The sequence below is a fragment of the Pongo abelii genome, chromosome 11 (genome assembly GCF_028885655.2).
Source record: "Pongo abelii isolate AG06213 chromosome 11, NHGRI_mPonAbe1-v2.0_pri, whole genome shotgun sequence".
Taxonomy (NCBI): Eukaryota; Metazoa; Chordata; class Mammalia; order Primates; family Hominidae; genus Pongo; species Pongo abelii.
Genome location: NC_071996.2, coordinates 128720172 through 128743001, shown reverse-complemented (window position 1 = coordinate 128743001; position 22830 = coordinate 128720172). Strand labels below are relative to the sequence as shown.

Genomic DNA, 22830 nt, shown 5'->3' with positions numbered 1-22830 from the left:
ATCCCTCACCTTCTTCTCATTCTTCTTCATGATCACAACTTCTGGAAGGAATCTGCCACGCTAACTCCGGAGGGGCAACACGTAGGAAGTGCAGTGATTTTGGGTCCTGATTTTTCTGTCCTTGAGTGAATGCCTTTCCAGCAAACCTTTCATTTATACCCTTTCACTGACCGCCATTAAAATGAATTCCTCCCCAATTACTGATCTGAATAGGTCAAGGTTGATGCTATTGTCTTTTGGATAGATCTCATCCAGCTTCCTTCTGAATTTGTTGTCGCCTCTCTAGTATCACTTCTCTCAGGTGCTGCCAGAATCTTTACTCTCTTGAAAGCTTCATCTCCTTACCGTGGCTCTGGGAAAGCTCCTCTAAGAGTCTAGTGTCCCTCAGTACCCACCGTTACTTTTAATTTATTCAAGCTGTAGTTCTCATTCCCTGCTATCTGCCAAACATTCTTCTAGGACTGGACGATACTTCCATATATATGTGTACGTATATATATGTTTGTGTGTGTGTGGATACATCTCTACACACATACATACAAATATATATATATACATGTGTATACATATATGCACACATATGAATACACACAAACATATATATGCACACTGTATACATGCACACATACCCAGAGAGAGAGAGAGAAACAGAGCAGATGAGTAAAATACATGATAAACATAGCATGTTAGGTAGTATTATATGGTTATGGACCAAAAATAGGAGTAGGGAATAGGGTAGATGTGTTGGGTGGTGGGTAAAGTATAGTTGTCTTCATTATCATTGCACTCGTTTTTACTAAAAAAAAAAAGTCTGCTCATCTATCTCTTTTCATATGTTATAAGCTCTTTGAACCCAGGGACCATATCTTACACTAATGCCACAAATAAGTGGAATGTTCATTATGTACTACGTGGTGAAGAATACAATAGTGAGTAAGTATACAGGGGCCCCCACCATCTCAGAGCCTAGAGGTTTGTGGAGAATGCTGGCATTAAACAGTTAATTCTAAGGGCAGTGAGCAGACATTCACAAAATGATTGTTGCATAATGGGAGTACTGGATTACTAAAGCATTTTTCAGCAGGCTGCTTTTTAATCTCTTTTTTCTTGGCCATGAAAAATGGCCTGGGTCTTCAGATTTAATCTTCCTGTAACACGTGCTCTGAGCATCCTGATGTCTGAGCTAAACATGACCTGAGATTCAGTGAATAATTATTTGGTATTCCTTTGTTGCTTGCCACAGATTAGAGGCTCAATAAATAGAGACCTTATATTAATTCCAGTTTCTTAAGACTGCAACTGTAGCTTTGTGTTACCTAAATAGCATTGTCTGTACTGTCATTGTTTTTAAATTAAATTAAGGTAATAATTTTCTCACTAAGATTGGCCTGCTCTTTCAATAAAAGGAAAGCTACATTTTGACAATTATCTTTAAAGGCTGTTGGTAAGTTAAAAGTAGAGCAGTTTTCGAGATCAATCACTTGGCCAGGAAAATCTGAATTATTTTGTTTTTCATTTGCTTATTTTGGATTATTCCTTCAGGTATAGGTCACCTCAAAAGTTTGAGATCATAATTTTATATGTGAAATATGATGTACAATTGCACACTGTAAATTACTACCAATGCACCTGAGTGCTTAGTAGGACAACTAGCATAGTACAGGCACTTAATAAACTGGTTAAACTGAGTAATATATAAGGTCACATTATGTTTTTTTTTGTTTGTTTATTTGTTTTTGAGACGGAATCTTGCTCTATCGCCAGGCTGGAGTGCAGTGATGCGATCTCATCTCGCTGCAACCTCCACCTCCCGGGTTCAAGTGATTCTCCTGCTTCAGCCTCCTGAGTGGCTGGGACTACAGGCACAAGCCACCACGCCCAGCTAATTTTTGTATTTTTAGTAGAGATGGGGTTTCACCATGTTAGCCAGGACGGTCTCAATCTCTTGACCTCGTGATCCGCCTGCCTCTGCCTGTCAAAGTGCTGGGATTACAGGCGTGAGCCACTGCACCCGGCCCACATTATGTTTTTTAATGGTTTACTTGATTTCGTATTTTTGAGGATAAGACAAGTATCACTAAATATGCTTTCCATATAATAAATAATAGAAAAGAAACGTTTTTAAAATATAAGATGTTGTATATGAAGTCTATAAGTCTTATAGTATGTGTAAATATATAATACATTGCTTGACACTTAATGTGTCCTTAGTAAATATTAGTTCTGGTCCCTTCATCCTAATTAAAAATATTTCATACATCAGAAACATAATTTCTCTCATTTCCCATTTTAACTCCATTTTCCCTTAATTAAAATAATTTATTTTCCTTTATGGGTTGTAGTTCGTCTACTTTCTTTTATTTTGAAATCCCGTATATGCTTTCCAAAGCAAAGCCATCAAGTTATAATAACTCATTTGCAAACTGGGTAATTAACTTGGTTCATGTTTTCAAAATGATTTCTGATATTTATGTCAATTTGCTAGTCTTATTCAAATTGAATCCAACTTTTATTTACAAAATGGCTATACAGAGAATTGGATTAAAGCTTAAGTTACTAGAAATAGTGGAGGCAGCAAAACATATAATAAATAATGTAGTAAAATTAAAAATACATAATTGTATGACTGAAGAGTATTATGCTGTTCTTTATACCTTCCACTTACATCTGGGCAACAAATCATTTTATTCAAGGACACTCAGTGGGAATATCTGACCTAACACTAAAGATTTTTACATTGGGCAAAAAAAATCATGGTATTTATGGGAAACTTTGTTTTTCTGTGCACTTGTCCAATTGATCAAGCTAATAAGCAGTGGGAATAACTATCAATTGAAAGAAATATGTACTTCTTGATTACAACATGGTGCTTCTGTTATATTTATGTCAAGGCATCATCATCATCATTCATGTTCTTCTTTTCTGGGATTCAGCATTTCCATTTTAAGATCCTATTCAGCCACTAATACTTCATTATGAAGCAGCCTATTGGCTAAAGTTGGTATTTATACAAGCAATAAGCTTAGCAGCATATTTTCTACTTGATGATCAAATTTAGTTTCTCTGAATGATATCTCTTGATGGCTTTATTCTGCCTATTTTGCTGTAGAGTCTTTCTATTATGCATGATTACTTTGGCAGGCAAATGCAAATACATTTTCAAGTCTTTATAAATGCACTTATTAATGAGGATTGCTGCCACTCTTCTGCTCACACACCTAGGAATTTATATTATAGTCATGTACCTTAACTCACTCTCTTATTGGTCACCTCTCAATATGACACAATTTTTACTTGTAAAGAAATCAACTGAAATATTAAGAAGCCATTACCTGATATACAAAGCAGTGGCCCATTCTCAAAGGACAATGCTTTAATAGTATCTAATCAATTGCTTGAAATAAACTTGAGCCTGTTACCAGAATGTGATTGAAGAGATGAAGCCAAAAATCAAAGAAAAGTAAACAATGGGATACACTGAAGGCATCTTCATCTGTTGTTCAAGACTTAAGTCTCCCCTGCAACAATCACAGGATGGAGTAGGGGTGACCTGGGAAACATCTCACCTGTTAGTTTCTATAAGCTTGGAGGTTAGTAAGATGGAATCTGTGAAACACAGGAGAACAAGAAACATTCCATTTAAACAAATGAAGTGATATGTAACTGTGCTGGCTTATTAAACAACTTCTAATCATCGATTTGTATTTTCAGGAGCTTGAAATCACTCACTATAGATCATTCATGTAATAGATATTTTCTAGCAACTAGTATACACAAGGAATTGTATGAAACACCAGAGATAAATTTATGAATAAACATCCACCACCATCACCACAATAATAATGCAATGTCATATGTTTAACTCATAATTGTCAAGTACTTCGCCATATTCTCTTCTTGCCTCTCAAAACCATGCAAATACCAAAGAAGGAGATACTAAGATTAACTGCATTTTGCTAATGAGAGAACTGAGTTCTGTGTGATCCTGTCTGTGCCTCAGTTTGCTCATCTGTGAAGTAGGAATAATTACAGTGTCAAACTAACTCCTAGGGCTGTTATAATGATTACATAAACAAATATAAGAGAAGTTTTGGAACAGTGTCCAGCATATAGTTAGGCATCAAGTTAGGGTTTAAATGTTGTGATGATATCGTATAAAGTGAACAGGTGTTAGAATCTTGTTCAAAATATGAACATAATTTATTTATTTATTTATTAGTATTATACTTAGGTTTTAGAGTACATGTGCACAATGTGCAGGTTAGTTACATATGTATACATGTGCCATGCTGGTGCGCTGCACCCACTAACTCGTCATCTAGCATTAGGTATATCTCCCAATGCTATCCCTCCCCCCTTCCCCCCACCCCACAACAGTCCCCAGAGTGTGATGTTCCTCTTCCTGTGTGCATGTGTTCTCATTGTTCAATTCCCACCTACGAGTGAGAATATGTGGTGTTTGGTTTTTTGTTCTTGCGATAGTTTACTGAGAATGATGATTTCCAATTTCATCCATGTCCCTACAAAGGACATGAACTCATCATTTTTTATGGCTGCATAGTATTCCATGGTGTATATGTGCCACATTTTCTTAATCCAGTCTATCATTGTTGGACATTTGGATTGGTTCCAAGTCTTTGCTATTGTGAATAATGCCGCAATAAACATACTTGTGCATGTGTCTTTATAGCAGCATGATTTATAGTCCTTTGGGTATATACCCAGTAATGGGATGGCTGGGTCGAATGGAATTTCTAGTTCTAGATCCCTGAGGAATCGCCACACTGACTTCCACAAGGGTTGAACTAGTTTACAGTCCCACCAACAGTGTAAAAGTGTTCCTATTTCTCCACATCCCCTCCAGCACCTGTTGTTTCCTGACTTTTTAATGATTGCCATTCTAACTGGTGTGAGATGGTATCTCATTGTGGTTTTGATTTGCATTTCCCTGATGGCATAATTTATTTACTATTATTTACTATATCCTTTTAACAAAAAGCCATGCAGATGTAGAACTGGAGATTTTTTTGTGTGTTCTAAATTTGTAAATAAAGTAAATCTTATATGTAAATTTTATTGAATATATGTAAAGTACAAATATGTATGTATGTCAATTTTATAAAATTAACATGAACTCTTTTACTAATTAAAAATGAAAACTTGTAAGAGAAGAAACTGAAGTTGGCAATAATTTTCTTTATTTCTTGATCTGGAATTAAATAAAGTTGCTTTTAAAGAATATTCTAAATACAAGAAGTGTTATAACAAGTTTTTCAAGTCAACTATTCCCCTAAGTGCTTGAAAAATAATATGTGAAATGGTATTTTTACATTATCAGGTATATTGCAAAATGAAATTATATGTATTTCCAAAGTAAACGTTTTCCTTCTGAAATTAATTTTGAAAATAAATACATGCTCTTTGTTACAACTCATTTCCCCTCAAGTAATGCAAAGATAAAGAAAGATCTATTATTTCCTGCTTGCAAGATTAATATCTCAGCAACTACAAATATTCCAAGAATAACTGTAATAAACCAAAATGAAAAAGCATAGCTGATAGCATCTTCAGTTCACCTCTGAAGTACATGCCAAGCCAAGATGAGTTCATAACCAAGGTATCATCTCTGCCAAACATGTTGGAGCACCCAAGAAACCAAATGAACCTGAATTTAACAAACATATATAAACTGTTGGACTAGATATAAAGATTAATTTTCTCAATCCATATCATCCTGCAAGGCACTGTTTCAGACTCTGTAGGGAATTCAAAGAGATGGACAACCAGCTTCCGTTTCCATGAACCCTGTAATCTGTTTGGGAAATTCAGATTCAAGGATTTAACAACAAAACTATCAATAAGAAGTAGGTACAGAGTTGGCCGGGCGCGGCTGTTCACGCCTGTAATCCCAGTACTTTGGGAGGCCAAGGCAGGTGGATTGCTGGAGGTCAGGAGTTCAAGACCAGCCTGGCCAACATGGCAAAACCCCATCTCTACTAAAAAAAAAAAAAAAAATATTAACCAGGCATGGTGGCACGTGCCTGTAGTCCCAGCTACTCAGGAGGCTGAGGCGGGAGAATCTTTTGAACCTGGGAAGTGGAGGTTGCAGTGAGCTGTGATCATGCCACTGTACTCCAGTCTGGGCGACAGAGAAAGACACTGTCAAAAAAAAAAAAAAAAGAAGAAGAAGAAGAAGAAGAAGAAGAAGTAGGTACCGGGTTGCTTTCCAGGGAAAGGAGGTGGCTCTGAGAATGTGAACAAACTAGACTAGCCTGGTAATCTATCCAATACTAAATGAATTCCATGACACTAGATGTAACTTCTTGTCAAGACATTATTCTTCACAGATATTGCACGTCATATGATTTGTATGTGTGCTATTATACTGTCCAACACTCTTTCAAGAATTAGGACACTCTATATGAAATATGATCTATGGCTGGAGCAATTGTGTTGAAAGCCAGTGAGTGACAGCTTACTTAGAAAACTTCTCTTTTACAACATCACTTCAACTCCCACTTTAGTAGATTAGCTTTAGGTACACAGGCTCAATTCTCTGAACCTGAACAGATGGAGCACAATACATTTTTCACATGAAATTTTCTACTGGAGCTGGTAGTACATAGTCTAGGTAGACAGATTAGAAATTTTTATTTTGCAGTGCTCTCTAAATTTGTAATAATATGGCATGCTCTGTTTATGAATTTAGAATTAACGATACACTTCTGCCTATATTAATTCATTTGACCCACACATTAACTGTGTGGGGTGGGTATTATCATATTATCCCATTTCCAGATAAGATGAAGATTACTCTAGGAAGTCACCAGATTTGCTCATGCTCACAAATCAAGACATAATGCCAATTGTTAGGATTCTAGTCATGATTACTGGGCAGGAAACTAAAGGACTACATTTATTGACATATTAAGAATGTAACTTCTTAACAAAAAAATACAACAACAAAATACCCAGAGTATGTTTTGATAAACACAGATTATAATGGCACAAATATTAAATATTGAGATACAACTGTTTCACAACTCCCCAAGTTTTTCCTCAAGCTAATCTTGTGTTGACTTCTAACCAAAAAATTCTCTAACTCAAGATGTTAGAAATTCCTAACTGAAGATGTTTCACTTAATAAACCCCTTAGTCAGAAAACGTTGTACTAGTCACATGTTGCAAATATCCTTCCCTCACCATAAATAGTAAGTATCTATGTATAGACCTTGATTATAACCAATATTTAAAAGCATTATTCACAGTGCTCTTTGGTCTCTATGACGCCTTTAACATGCCCTTATGATTTATCATCAGCAAAGTTATATTAGTTCCCTAGATTTCATTGAATACACCATGTTACCTCAAAGCTTTGAGCCTTTGCACAAGCTACCTCATCTCTCTCCATATTCTTCCCTCCATTGCTGTTGATGAACTCCTTATCCTTAAACCTTTGGTTCAGGCATGAACAACATGTGACTAGTACAATGTTTTCTGACTAAGGGGTTTATTTATTTCTCAGACTAAACCCTCACCATTGTGACCTGGGTTGTCACTGCCCTTGAATGTTCCTATGCAACCTCTACTTCCTTATTCATCATGAGCTTCATTCATTTGTTTACACATCCTCTTATTCAATATTTACTTAAATGTCTTCTCCATGCCAAGCACTGTCCTAAACACAGAAAATACAATACAGCAGAACAAAGAAGATTATTATCCCCAGAAAACTTACATTCTAAGTGGAAAAAGACACTGAATAAAGAATAAAAATAATTAATGAGTAATATTATTAAAATTATAATCGTTATTAAAAGGGAAATGAACAGGGCAATGGCATGGAATATATGATAGAATACAAGTGGATGAAAAATTACACAAATGATGTTATCTGGAGGCTAGTCAGGTTATAAATTGAGTACTTCTCAAGAACAAATTTGAACTAAGAGATGTGAAGGATGAGGTCCAGCCAGACATTTGAAAAGCTGGACTAAGAGCTGACAACTGAGAATGGCACAAAAACTTTCAGGTAAAAATGGATTGGCATGGCTGAGAATTCAAAAGCATTCTGGTAACTGCAGCTCAATGACCAAGTGGGAACGTGGTATTAGATAAGTCTGGGGCACATGTAGAAGCTGGAATGTGCAAGACCTGCTGGAATTTTAATTTTATTCTAAAAGAAGTGGGAAGGCTTTGAATAGTTTTAAAGAGGGGAATGACATGATTTTATTTAAAAAATGTTATTTCAAGAGTTTCCAGTTCAATTTTCTACACAAATCTATGATTATCAATTGACAACTTTTCTTTTCCTGTTTTCCTTCTTCCCAGAGTTCTTCATCCTCCAGCTCCAATCTGAATAATATTCGCCTCCACATCAAAGGTAAAATTATTAGCCTTGGAATGTCTTTTCACTACTGGCTTAGAAACCAACTTTTTGCTTTCCTATATTAGATATGACACATATTTTTATTTTCAGTCTCTATTTTCTGAATCCCCAGCTATACTGTGGTAGCTTTTATAGTTAACAGCTACTTTTTCTCTCCCCATTCTCACCATACTTGATGCAGGAAAAGTATATTTCTTCACTCCAGTGACTTTGGGATCCTTTTGGCCAATGGGATATAAGCAGACATTATACAAGGTCCAAGCGGAAGTTTTAGATGCACTTTCATGGTTTGACTCTCTTCCATTCTAGAAATTTTTCTTGTATTACTTCTTTGCTAGTTTCCTGTTTTCCTTTTTTTTCTATTTTTTTTCCTTCTGCAACTCCTGTTAGTGGGATCATTGATTTTCTGCACTAATTCTCTACTTTAACCCATATTTTTCAACCAACTGCCTTAGTTCCTTTCACTTTCTGAGAATTTACTCAATTTTATGTTACAATCCCTTTATTGACTTAAATCTTGGTATGAACAGCTAGGTAAAATGCATTGTCACTTACTGAAATTCCTAAGGCTGGTAGAGGAACAGTTTTGCAAGGCGGGGAGGTAAGAGTTCTATTTCAGACATATTAAATTTGACCACTCTTAGAGATGAAAGAATTTGGACTTAGATTCAGTGTCTTAGAAAGAGATATAAATTTGGCTCTTATGAGCATCTACATGGAATTAAAGTCAATGGAATCGATGAGATCACTAAACAAAAAAAAAAATATATGGTTAGAAAGAAGTCCTACAACCAAGCTATTAGGAGCTCTAAGAATTGGAACTTGGGTAGAAGATTATGAGATAGCAAGAAACTGAGAAGGAGTTATGATTAAGATAGGAGTGAATGTTGCAGAAACTGAGAGATTATTAATTGGTATCATAAATTTTGTTAAATGTGCTTTTTTTACCACAGAGACGAGAACAATCAGTTTTCCCTAAGTGGGTTAGGGAAATTTTCACAAAATTTTTGACACACCTTGAAGGATTAGTATTATTTCACTAGAGAGATAAATAGGGGTGGAAGGGAAAACATTTCAAGTAAGAAAAATAGCATAAGCAAAGTTCCAAGGTGTGAAAGACAAGATATGCATGTGGAAGAGTCCATGGAGACTAGGGTATGATGGAGAAATAAGAGAAATATTAGGTGACATAGAGAGTAAGGCTGGAAATTAGGTTGGAAGAGAAAGGTGGTGTCTAATTAAGAAGGACCTTGTATGTCCTACTAATATACCTATCAGTATGAGAGCAGTATCCTGTGATAGCAATAGTTGGTGTTTATGGAGCCTTTGCAATGTTTCTGGCATCATGACAAGCAGTATCATGTATTATCTGACTGAATTATTAAAAAATTTCTGAGAGATAAATACGCCTGTGTTTCATTTTAAGAACAAAAACTTATAACAAGACTAAGAGAGTGACTTAACCTACTTTCATTGTATTAGTTAGTAAAAGCTTGCTTCTGTAATAAATAACACTAGTATTTTAATGACTTAACCCAGGGAAGTTTATTTCTTACTCACATAAAGCCTAATAGCGTGTGTATTAAAAAGCATTCCATACAGTGATTTGGGGATCCAGCCTTCCTCTATGTTGTGGTTCTAACCCCCGATGAGTTCTCTGAGCCCTGTAAATTTATCCGGAAAACAAGAAAAAGAATGTGGAGAAGATTATCATCCACCATTACATGCTTAGCCACTTGAAGCATTTTCTGCATTGGATCAACTGTTACTTCCTGTTTCCTTTCATTTTCCATGAAGTATCAAATGTTTGGTAAATGGTTGAACATGTACTTGGGAGGGTGTCATAAGTGAGAAATTTTTTTGTTATATGCATCACAGATTTTTAGAAATATATAAGAGCAATTCTTATTCACTGAAAAGACACTCTATCTCTTAAGGAAAGCAATATCACCAGGGCTGTGTAACTCAAGTCCCCAGCTCTCCTTGAAGTTTAGTCCACCATGGGCATCTCCTCTGGGCATGTAGGGATGGTCAGAAATTTCTATGGGCAGAAGATCTCACCTGCTTCCTCCTTTTGTCTCCACAATTTCTACCTTGAACATTTCTAGGAGATCTTCCATTTGCAAAATTGGGTGGTGATGGCCTGGTGATGAAGGGAGAAATGTGGGTTATAAGCCGCTGATATCCCTCCTGTAGTGGGTCACATAGTGGCCTTAGAAAGATCATGTCCACTCAGAACCTCAGAATGTGTCCTTATTTGTAAATAGGGTATTTGCAGTTAATGATCTCCATATGAAACCATTCTGGGTTTAGGATGGGTTTTCAACTCAATTACTGGTATCTCTATAAGAAGAGAAGAGGACAAGGAAAGATTGAAAAAGAAGGCCATTGAAGACAGAGGAAGTGAGTTATGTTTCCACAAGCTAAGTGAAACTGGAAGAAGGAAAGAAGGATTCTCTCCTGGGTCTTCAGAATGAGAATGGCCCTGCCAACACCTTGATTTCAAGCTTGTGGCCTCTGGATTGCCAGAGAATAAATTTCTGCTGTTCTAAGCTACTCAGTTTTTAGTAATGTGGTTCAGCATCCTTGGTAAACTAACACACTCTGATCTATACCTAGTTTTCACTTTGAACAGACTAGAAACTGCTGAGTTATTTTTCAATTTGCTTTCTCTCAGCATTTCCTAAAATTAATCAGGCACCATTTTCTATAAATTTTACTACGAAATCTTTAGGGTTTATTACTGTCTACATTCACTGTCTGTCCTCCTCCAGCTTATGTTTCAGAGTTTAGGGATTCATTATCACTAGCCTAGAATTGCAATATCTTCCCTGTCTTTAGTCTCTTTCAATCCCCATTGCAAGCATATTTTTCCTTGAAATCATATATGATCAGACTGTCCTTTCCCCAGGAGCCGGGAAATGATTGAGCTTATTATATATCAAAGCTAAGCTAGTAAAATAATGCTTTGTAGTCTAGAACTCTAGGCCTCTTTCAGCATAACAAAATACAAAGGTTATCCGCCACTTCCCTAAAATTAGATTTCAAAGTATACATAGACAGTCCTCCTCTTTTCTTCTTTCAAGACTTCCAAAGCGACAGGAAAAGATCAGAATGGCGGACAGTGTGTGTATTCAGGGTTTCTTTAGGGCTGCTGTGACAAATTACTACAGATTTGGTGGCTTAAAACAAAATAAATTTATTCTCTCACAGTTTTGGTGAGAGATTCTGGGCATGGATCAGATAGATCTGCCTCCAAGGGCTGCCTCCACTTACTCCTTCTGGAGCATTGAGCAGTGCACTTGAACTCTGGGGCCCCCAGTCCGCTTATCTGGGAAACAGGAATAGTATATTCTTAATTCATATATTGGTTAAGGGAATTAAAGGAAACAATTCAGATAAACAACGTAGCTTAATGGGTTGCAAACATTCTGAACACTAGTTATCGGTAATATTTAGCAAAGCAAGATTTCCATGAGTATCAGCTATCATATTAACAGACATAAAGTATCTGTTCTCATTTTTGTACCACATCAGGCATCAGTATGGGCAGAAGATGCATGACATTCAAAATGAAATCACAGGACCTAGAATCAGGCAGAGTTGATATGAATCTCAACTCCACTAGAACTGCCTTGGACTCTTCTCTTAACTTTTTGTAAGTATTAGCATCCTCATATCTAAAATTGGATTACTAATGGCATCTACTTCATAGGATGGCTTTGAATATCAAAAAAGACAAGGTAAGTAAAGTACTTGACCTAGACTTTGCACATAATAAACAATTGCAAAATGATAGCTACATTATTATTAAAATAATACCGTCATTTACTCTGATTCTACTAAGCACCAGACCCTATAACAAGTCCTTCTGCAGATTATTTCCTTGAAGTCTGGGGACAATTGATGAGTTAAATACTGCCATTGTCTTCACTTCACAGTTGAGAAAGCACAACTCTAGTGACTGCTACAAAGTTCCAGAGTTAGTAAGTAGAGGATGTAGCTAGAGCTCAAACCCACACAGTCTAGCACCAGAACAGCCTCTTAAACATCTAACATTATATAAAGCATTTAATAAACTTTAATAGGATACACTGTCTGCCCCTGAGCACTCATTAGTGAACTCTTTAGGACACCCAAGGCCCCATACTAAGTGAGGGGTCAGTAATCCAGAGTGAGGGCTTCTCAGTTAAGACCTTAGAACTCATATCTGGCACTCCAGGGCTTTGCAGAGCTTGAGGATGGGGCAGAAAACTGCTTTGCTTTGAGCTACAAAATCTAGAAACTAGATGTTGGGGAGAACAACACAAGGACTCAGTATCCCCAAAACAAAGAAGCTTTATAGATCCAGTAAGCATTAATAAAGCCACCAGACCATTTGCAATAAATCATATTTCACTTTCCCAAACACATGAACTGATCTCTCTCCTCAAGAAAATTCTTTTTGAATTTATACATTATCGAATTTGAATACTTTATTGTCTTATAAAAATCAAAAGACTATATAGTGCATTTCTAAATAAAATACCAAAACTTCCGGAGAAGTTTTGGCATATTACAATATTTTAATTATAGATTTAAAATTTTGTTATTTATTTATCTGAAAATTAAATAAAATAGGAGACAAAATGAAGGTTTATAGTTTGAAATTGTCTTAATAAATGACAATCAAATTGTGTTTTTGGATATTAAGTGATGGGATATCAGCTTATTATCACATATAGCAAAATATAAATCATATAAATCCCTCCTTGCTGCTTTCCTTCATCCCTATATTCCCATTTCAAATTGTACAATAGGAAAACCAGATCCTATTTATTCACAAACTAGCATTTTCTTTCATCTGATTTCAAACTTTTAATCACTATTCCTCTGCGGAAGAAGCCCTGAGAATATTCCCTCTGTTAGTTCCCTGTTTCTAAAGGCAGGAATGAGGCACCCGATACTATTTGGAACCAGCTGAGTCACCTCCAAGTACCTTCAGGCAGTTGATTCCAGAGGCTTCTATTCATGAAAACCACTGAGGCCACCATGCAACTGTAGCCTGGGAGGTTGCCATGGCAACATGTGAACATGACCCCACAAATGCAGATGCAAGTGTGGTCACATCCAGCACAGTCGACAAAAAGACACCACACAACACCCGGCTGCACCCGGGGTATAAAATCATCAATATGTGAGCTTGGACAAGACATCGAAGTAGAGCAATATTATATATACACCCGCTTGAGTTTTGGTTCCGGTAGCTTGGGATTACATTTGAATCCCCCTTTTCTTTCTCGCCTTCAATATCCAATCTTTATTATCAATTTTCATATGGAAAATGTGTCCTCTTATCTCCATCTCTCCATTACCATCACCTTGGACTAGATCATCGCAATCTTTCACTCAAATGACTGCAACAGTCTCTGGTGAATTATCTTCTCTCCTGCAATATTCCATGCTCCTCACGCCACTCCAAGGATGAACTTCACCTAGATATTACTTTCTAAACACCACACTCCAGTAATGGAGCCAGGTTTGGAAGGGGGAAACAAGATGTACCTGGAATCATTATGACAAACAAATAAGGAAGTACCCCAAAACTGATGGGAATACGTTGAAAGAACAAATGACCCAGGTTAAATGAGCAGCCACTGGCCAAGTAAAGATAATTTGTGCTGCAAGATGAATAATGCAGGGATAGATTTTAAACCATAGATAAAACCAGAATCTATGAGTTCATACTGAGAACAAATGAGTAAATACCTAAGCAAGTAAACAATTTTAAGTAAGAAATAAGTAAATAAGAATGACAACCAATGTAAAAAGAATGGAACAGTTATAAAATTCAACCATCATAATAATAATTGATTCAGGTAAGAGTTACCAGTAGTGCTAAATACCACTAAGTAAAGTTTAATAAAAAACTGCATGTTTACAGATTCTCAAAGTATCCCCCGAGAAAGGGAAAAATAATAAACTTTCTAGTGTAGAAACCTAGCAGATTTTTCCACCCTAAACAATTAGTCAAAGTTAATACCACTAATTAATGGGACAAAGTGAATAGTTTATTTTCTAATGTAATGAAATAAGAGAGTCATAATTTCTGTATTATTCCTGTAAAAGGACATTGCTTCAGGGGTATTCCTGCCAAAAATGCATCACCCGAATGTAATCATTGCTCTACTTCGATGTCTTGTCCAAGCTCACATATTGATGATTTTATACCCCGGGTGCAGCTGGGTGTTGTGTGGTGTCTTTTTGTCGACTGTACTGGTTGTGACCACACTTGCATCTGCATTTGTGGGGTCATGTTCACATGTTGCCATGGCAACCTCCCAGGCTACAGTTGCATGGTGGCCTCAGTGGTTTTCATGAATAGAAGCCTCTGGAATCAACTGCCTGAAGGTACTTGGAGGTGACTCAGCTGGTTCCAAATAGTATCGGGTGCCTCATTCCTGCCTTTAGAAACAGGGAACTAACAGAGGGAATATTCTCAGGGCTTCTTCCGCAGAGGAATAGTGATTAAAAGTTTGAAATCAGATGAAAGAAAATGCTAGTTTGTGAATAAATAGGATCTGGTTTTCCTATTGTACAATTCAAATTAAAGGGCTTCAACTTCAATTAAAGGGCTGTGAGTTTGTACCTCAATTGGCCTATACTCTTAAAAATGTCAATGTCAGGAAAGACAAAGGCTGAGACCTCTTCCAGACCAAGAAGACAAAGAAATCATGGCAACCAAATGCAGTGTAGGATCCTGGAATGAATCCTGGACCCAGACAATGGAGCTAATTGCTTGTAAAGAACTTACAGAGACCGTTGGAAAATTTAATTTTTTTTTTTTTTAAGACAGCGTCTCACTTTGTCACCCAGGCTGGAGTGCAGTGGTGCAATCTCGGCTCACTGCAACCTCCACCTGCCAGGTTTGAGTGATTCTCCTGCTTAGCTGGGAGTATGGGTGCCAGCCACCATGCCTGGCTAATTTTTGTATTTTTAGTAGACACAGGGTTTCACCATGTTAGCCAAGCTGATCTCAAATGCCAGACCTCAGGTGATCCACCCGCCTCAGCTTCCCAAAGTGCTGGGATTACAGGTGTGAGCCACCATGTCCAGCCTAAATATTCTTTATATATTAGATAGTACAATAATTTTATAATTAATAAATTTGGTGATTGCATTGGAGTTGCATAAGAGGAAGTCCTTTTTCTTTGGAGACACTGCAATACTTTTGGGTAAAGGACCATGATGTCTATAACCCACATTCGAATGGCTCAGTAGTAATAACAATAATAATAATAATAATTCTTTTCTATATAAAGAGAGGATACATGATAAGTCACAAATTTAGAGTGTAAAGAAATTCATTATACTATTTTTGCAAATTTTCTATTAGTTTTGTTTCAAAATAGTGGAACATTTCAAAACCAATTCTTAAATATATATTTTTTCTGATTGCTTGTCTTAAATCTCTTCAATAGTTTCCCATTTCTGTTATAGTAAAATTAAACTCCTAAAATGTCCCAACCATCACCACAGCCTCACACAGATCAAATCTAATGATTTCATGGGTTTCTTTCATTTCCAAGACAACGCCATGAGCTTTCACTACTTGCTGATGCTTTCCTTTCCCTATTCGCATATTTGGCTTTCTATCTATCTGTCTGTCTGTCTGTCTGTCTATCTATCTATCTATCTATCTATCTCGTCTTTTCTTTTCTTTATTTTATAAAGCACCCAAATTAATAAAGGACAGCTCCTTAGAGAAGTCTTCTCTGCTTTATCCACTCTTATTCCCAGTTTTCTCTATCAATCTTTCACCTATTTCCTTCATAGCACTTTCAAAACTGATGTTATTCAGTTTCATCACCTGTTTCCTTATTTGTCAGTAACAGTCATTTGAGTTTACCTTGATGCTTCAAAAGTCAGGAAATACAAATACCTTGTCCACTGCCCTATTTCCACCCCACTGCCTTAGCAGAGTAGGGCCACCTGAAAGAATGGATACGCTTAGATGCCTGTTTGCCAACCATTCGTGCAATGACGGGCTAGGCAAATACATGTGGTCTCCCTCCAGTTCCTTTCTACCTCCACCTCTATAATAGCTCAGTAGTTGCAAGGGGACTTCTCTCTCCCTCCATTTCTCCCTGGCCCCTTACTCCAATGGTCCCCATAGGGTCATTCAGGGAGTTTCCTGCACTGTACCACAGGTTAGCTTGATACATACAGGTCTAATGCAGCCAACATGTTCTTTATGTAACAAAGTGATTCTCTAGCCTCTGTCGTTTGAAACTAATGCATCCTGAGTTGGTCCATTCCACTTTTGAGTGCCTTTCAGGTTTAGAAAGTTTTTCTCTTAGTTCTCTTTCATTTGTCATTGCACTAACCACAGTTCTTGGCCCACTCAGAACAAAACTTAATCCCTTTTCTATATGACAATGTTTCCAATATTTGTAGGTAGCTACATGTCTAAGGTTTCTTTATTTTTTATTCCTAGCTTTTCTCCATTGGTCTTTTCTCCTTTGGTCTAATGAAAAACATCTCTCTCCCTTTTTGAGAAAATAAATGCATGTTTCTTTGGTATTGCAATATTTTCTCAGTGTCTTAGTTGGGGAGGGGAGCATTTTCTTCACGTCTCTGCTGTAAATTAAAGCAAAAATAAATGAAAAGAATATGATACCTGGTTTCACTCTTTTAAGTCAGTCAAATGTGCTGTTTCTAAAGGCACTGAGACTATATTCCCTTTCTGAGCTTTTTTGAAGATTTTCTTCAGATACATTGTTTCTCAAATTAAGCTTTCTTTTATTACAATTTAGTGTACATAAAGTAAATGGCCACATCTATGCGAAGAACACTAGCATTTGAGGACTTACTTTATGTAAGTGCTTACTTTATGTTACTATGTCATTTCTTTTCCACATTTTACTTATCATCTGGGTATAATTATCCTCATTTTTACATTAGGAAATGAAGGAGTTAAGTAATTTGTCCTAGGCACACAACTCATAAATGAGTGAGACTGAATTTCTACCTTCATTTTATATCAAGTTGTTCAATGAAACAAAAAGAAGAACTTAAAGAAAAAAACACTGTAAATGAATTAACCAGATGCTGGTACTAAAATTGCAAAACAGAATAGATATGCAACACACCACTAAAGAAGATTACTAATGAAATTAAGAAAAAAATATCTGAAGCAGTGTTTGATCACAAGTGAAATATTAGTACATACCTTTCTAGTGGTTGGCACAGAAGTGATGTTGGCAATAGGATTTGAAGAACAGAAGTGATATAATAATATAACATTAAAGCGAAAGAGTAATCCTTTCAGCAAGTCAGATCCTTATTATAATAATGCCTAATATTGATCATCAGCCTTTGAAAAATTCTAGAATGATTGGAGAGAGTTCAAGAAATACAAACAGAAATAATGAAATTGGCAAAAAATAGTATAATAAGGCACCCAAATTACTTGCTAAAAATGAATATACAAACTAATGAATGAAATTGGCTCTTTATACTAGAACAAAAAAAAAATATACGAAATGGTGACCTGATTACAATCTTGAAGGATTTAATGGGGTTGTTCTCTGCATCTGTAGAGATTTTAAAAGCGATATTTAAAAGGGGATCTTTTCAAGAGATTTTAAGAATAACTCCTCTATCATCAAAATGACACAATAGTGAAATAGAGTGTCTTATAAGTGGTGGACAGATGTTCATAAATAATTAAGAACAGAATAGAAAATGATTTGTTAGAAATGATTTTCGCTTTTGGGGTCAGAATGCATGGGTCTAGACTATTACTTCCATTGTAACCCTTTCCCTTTACTCAAGGACATCCTGGTTTAATCCACTCATTGTCATAAAAATAAAAATCTATCTCCCATTAAATATCTCAAAAGAAGTCCCACTGAATATATCCCTAAGTTTAACAATTATTGCCCTCAGAAATAGCAAATTAATATCAACAACAGTGACAAGTAGCTTCTGTATTTGTCAACGTTCTCTGAGAAACAGAGGTCAAGACTGAATCCAATGTGAAAGAAAATCTTAAGGAAAACACCTGTGACTGAAAAGGGGAACAATATTGAAAGAGGCTGGGAGTGCCATCAGATCTCCATGCATTTCTGATCTCAAGTGAAGGAGAGAAGGGAGAAAGGAAGCTTGGGTATAAACATCTTAGACTGCAGAGCAGTTTTAAAGGAAATTCAGCCTGAGTGCTGAGGAGTCCTTGACCCAAAGTCACCTGTCAGAATCTACCCATCACCTGATCTCCCAGGAACTGTCTGTCTCAGTGTCTTTGCCACAGTCATTAGCACTTACACGGCAATAAATTTCAGAATCACCAGCTTATACCCTAAATCAGTTTCACTTTCTTCAGTGATCTGAAAGGCACTTTCCCATGTCCACCAAAGCCACAGTTACTTATGTCCTAATTTTGTGCCACTATGTCTAATACTCTGAGATGTGTTGAATTTTTACAAAACTGTCGAATATTCCATCTCTTTGACTCAAAAGCTTTTGCTCTTAACCTCCACTCTCTGCCTCCTACAAGACTATTCCACCTCCCTCTATGCCATACCACCCTGATTGCCCCTTAAAAATATCCAGAAGTCATAATTTAGGCTATGATTTAGAGCTATTTGTGTGTGGTTTTCATTGTGATAAAAAGAGAAAGAGTAGATCAGTCTAACCCTTCAAATGCTTAAAAAGTGTACTTTGATGAACAGCACAAATTCCCTTAATAGGTTTGTACAGAATTTGTGATCCAGCATTTTCATAATCGCTGCTTTCCGGTAGCTATATGTTCATGAAGACCTCTCAATATGTATTATACTCATATTGCTTATATATTCTTGTTGTAGATTTATCTTATTTCTGAAAGTCTTGAACACAACCAGCATTTGCCTCCTGTGGATACATGCCTCCTACATCTTTAAATGTATTTTCCTTTTATCCTTTTCCAGTGCTACTTCAATTTCTCATCTTGTATTTTGTTGATTGTTACTTTTATTACTTGCTTTTCAACTTGATCTCATTGAGAAGTTTTACGAATATGCTTTGTGTTCCCTCTGAGCTTCTAAGCAACAAACACTAGGTCCAAGCACCAAATTTGCAAATGAAAATTCCACCAATTATTTGCTTTTTCTGAATATGCCTTTGATTCTCTTCTGGAACATGATTTCATCAACTATCTAATTAATAGCAATTGGGTGCTTTCTTCTTTTCAATTTTAAAAATTATTTTTATTAAGGTATACCTTACATGCAATGAATCAAGCTATTTAAAGTATACTCTGTCATTCTGGCACACAAATCAAGTCATGTAAACACCAGCACAATCAAGGTGTAGAATAGTTTCATCACCTCCCAAAATTTCCCTGTGGATCTCTGTTGTTAGCTCCTACCCCCACCATCAGCTTCTAATAAACATTTACCTTTCTCCATCTCTGTAGTTTTGCCTTTTCCAGGATAGTATATCAATGGAAGCATATGATATGTAACCTTCATATCTGGGCTCTTTCACTTAGTATAATGAGATTCATATATGTGAACAGCTAGAGATAGGAGAAAATCATATCTGTTGCAGAAAGATTAATTTGGTAAATTTATTTCATTTAACACATAATTCCCATGGTTTATTGAGTTCCTATCCAGGTGTCACACCATGGACTTGCTGCTTTCCATACATCATCCCATTCCATCCTTAGTACAATCCAACAACGACAGTATTATGACATCCATTTACAGATAATAAAATTGAGGGTCAGAAGATTTCAGTAACTTATCTGGTATCACAGTTGGTAAATAAGTGATGTACAACTCTTAGTTGGAGATGTCTACATTCAAAGTCTATGCATTTTCAATTACACTATTGCTTCAACCTTAACTTTGGCTTAAAATATAATCTAAAGTAACTTTTTTAATGCTACTATATATAAACTTTCATGTGTAAAGCCAAACAGTATATCTTCCATCTGTGATAATCACATAGAAATGGCTTTTCTTCTACTGTATCTATTGTAAAACCTGGCTGGTTATAAAAACATTTTTATTCTGTTCTATACTATCTTGTTTCACTATACTAGATGGTCCAAATTTTTATGTTTCCGTTTTAAAATATTCTTGCTATTATTAATAGATCTACTTTTTGGGAAAACTGGCACAAAATCTTTACTTATTTGTTTTGCATCTATTTTAATTATATAAGCATAAGAATGAAACGTATTAGGATATTGCATGCATATACCAAAATGGTCTAATGTTCCAGCATTTCAATAACATAACATGTTGATTTGGATTGTGAAGTACTATGTTTAAATCATATAAAGAAAACTCATAGATACTTATGAAATCCAGAAGTTGTTTTATAGACAGTTTGTATAAAATTAACATTGAATCATAAAATTAAACATGATTTTTATAAAGAACAAAAATTCAGAAAAAATTATTTTACATTCAGAAAAAAAAAGGCAGAAAACCTTTGCACTTTTACATCAGTGCACCTTAGGAATTCACACAGAAGGTCCTTCATTTCTTCCACCCCACCTCATAATCTCTCATCCAGAAATAACTTCAAACAAATTATGTCTGTAGTCTCCATTGATATTATAGAATCGACTTTGGGAGGTAGACATCATGAATTTAAATCCCAGCTCTGCCTTTACTTTGTGCTTTTGTTTTTTAGTCATGTGCTTTATCTTTTTGAATCTTATTTTCTGCCTAAACTTATTTTCTCTTTCCTTATCTTTATTACTTAAAATATTAATAAACTCTATCATTGGTAATTTATCATTGTAACTCTATCATTGGTAATAATAAACTCTGTCACTGGTAATTTCAAACATACAAAATGTTCCACCATTTTGAAACAAGATAGAGAATTTTAAAATATACATCTACATGCATACATATGTAGCCTGAATTTTCCTCTACCTCACAAGCTTCTGGGTATAACATTTAATATGCAGAATTAAAAGCAAATTTCATGAAGTGTAGGCCTATTTCCACCTCCTCATTCTCCATTTCTCAGGATTTCCTGGCTGTCTCCAACAGCTCCATGAATTCTTCAAGGCAGTCTTACCTGCACTCATGGATCAATGTGGCCTCTGCGATTCCAAGATCTGCCATGCAGTCCATTTAGACTCTTCAGCTCTGTGTTTGTCCATTGCCATGGTTCTCTGCTACCCCAGAGTTTGATATTAATTCTAATGGATTCTAATGGTGCTGTCATAGCTTGGCTGTTTTCTGACTAAGCCATTCAAGTAATAAGTTGAATATGTCTGACCCTATATGAACATACATCTGTGAGGGTCTCAGTGCTGAGCTATTGGGTTTTCCCTACATATATTCATGTCATCGTGAATAGGATGATGAGATGAATTGAGATATCACTGGCTTCCCTATGACCACAACCACTATTTCCTTACAGCCATGAGTCCTTATTGCTGAAGCTACTGGCCATGAAACAATTCCTTATTAATTTAAAGCAAGGCCTCAAGCCAGAAAATGGCAGGATTCTATGTGTGCTCTCCTATATCTACCACTACAACCACAAATCTTTTTCAGACGTAGCTGGGGTGCCTCAACTCAGATTAAGGACACAGTTTTTTAGTTTTTATTTTGTATTGTTTTACCTTCAGTCTCGCATCCATCCATGTAAATTAACAGATACAAGCAGGAATTTAGCAAGTGTCTCCACAAACTAGATCTATCTGAGTCTCAGCTCCATCCCCATTTAGATCTCTTCTACAGAAATAAGGGCTGAGAATTGATAGTCTATGTAAGATGCTGGGCATTATAGCCATCATATAACGGGTATTCAGTACATCTGATTTTCCTTTCCTTGCTTGTAGGAGGCAAAGACCCTTCTCATAAAGCACCTTTTCTCATTTTTTAGTGTTCCTTCAGTGATCTTTATCACATTGCTATGCTAAAAATAGTTTATAGGTATTTACTGAGTGAACAAATAAAAGCTTGAGTAAGAATGATAAATAATGTTTAATAGAAAGACAAACAAAATTATCCCTATGTGAAAATCTTACCACTTAACTGCCTTGTGTCCCATATTCTAAGATGTATAATGAAATATCAAGATAAAATGATTCATTTCTGGATTCCTTATATTTCATAAAACATTGAATCAATTAGATGAATATAGGTAAAACTTCCAAGCTATAGTCTAAGCAAAGACTTTCAAAGCCTAATCAAAACTCAGAAAAAGATTAAAAGTACATTTTGCAAATAATGATTGACACTATAATTAAAAAGGTGAAATTGTCAATTACACTAAAATCTGTACACAGTACACTAACATTTTTTAAAGTGTTTTGGCTATAAAATCAATTTAATTATTCTTGCTTCACCAAATGAAACATTATATTTGCTTTGAAATAGCTTATCTTTTTGTTTTAAATTATTCAGAAAGGTAAGATATGTCTCTGGCATATTTTCATTATA

General features: G+C 35.8%; 2 long non-coding RNA genes across 2 annotated transcripts in view; one reads left to right on the top strand and one right to left on the bottom strand.

Moving 5' to 3' along the window:
* The window catches only part of LOC129058147 (uncharacterized), an 88980-nt gene that overhangs the window by 20871 nt on the left and 45279 nt on the right, over nucleotides 1-22830 (top strand). Inside the window, exons 2-3 of the long non-coding RNA XR_008523038.2 lie at nucleotides 8332-8383; nucleotides 11927-12047. This is a non-coding gene — a long non-coding RNA (uncharacterized LOC129058147). The remainder of the gene's footprint in view (nucleotides 1-8331; nucleotides 8384-11926; nucleotides 12048-22830) is intronic.
* Nucleotides 3360-14677, bottom strand: LOC129058146 (uncharacterized). Its single transcript, XR_008523037.1, has 4 exons — nucleotides 14537-14677; nucleotides 10451-10532; nucleotides 9950-10053; nucleotides 3360-3606 (listed from the first exon to the last, which is right to left on the bottom strand). It is a non-coding gene; the product is annotated as an uncharacterized LOC129058146 (long non-coding RNA).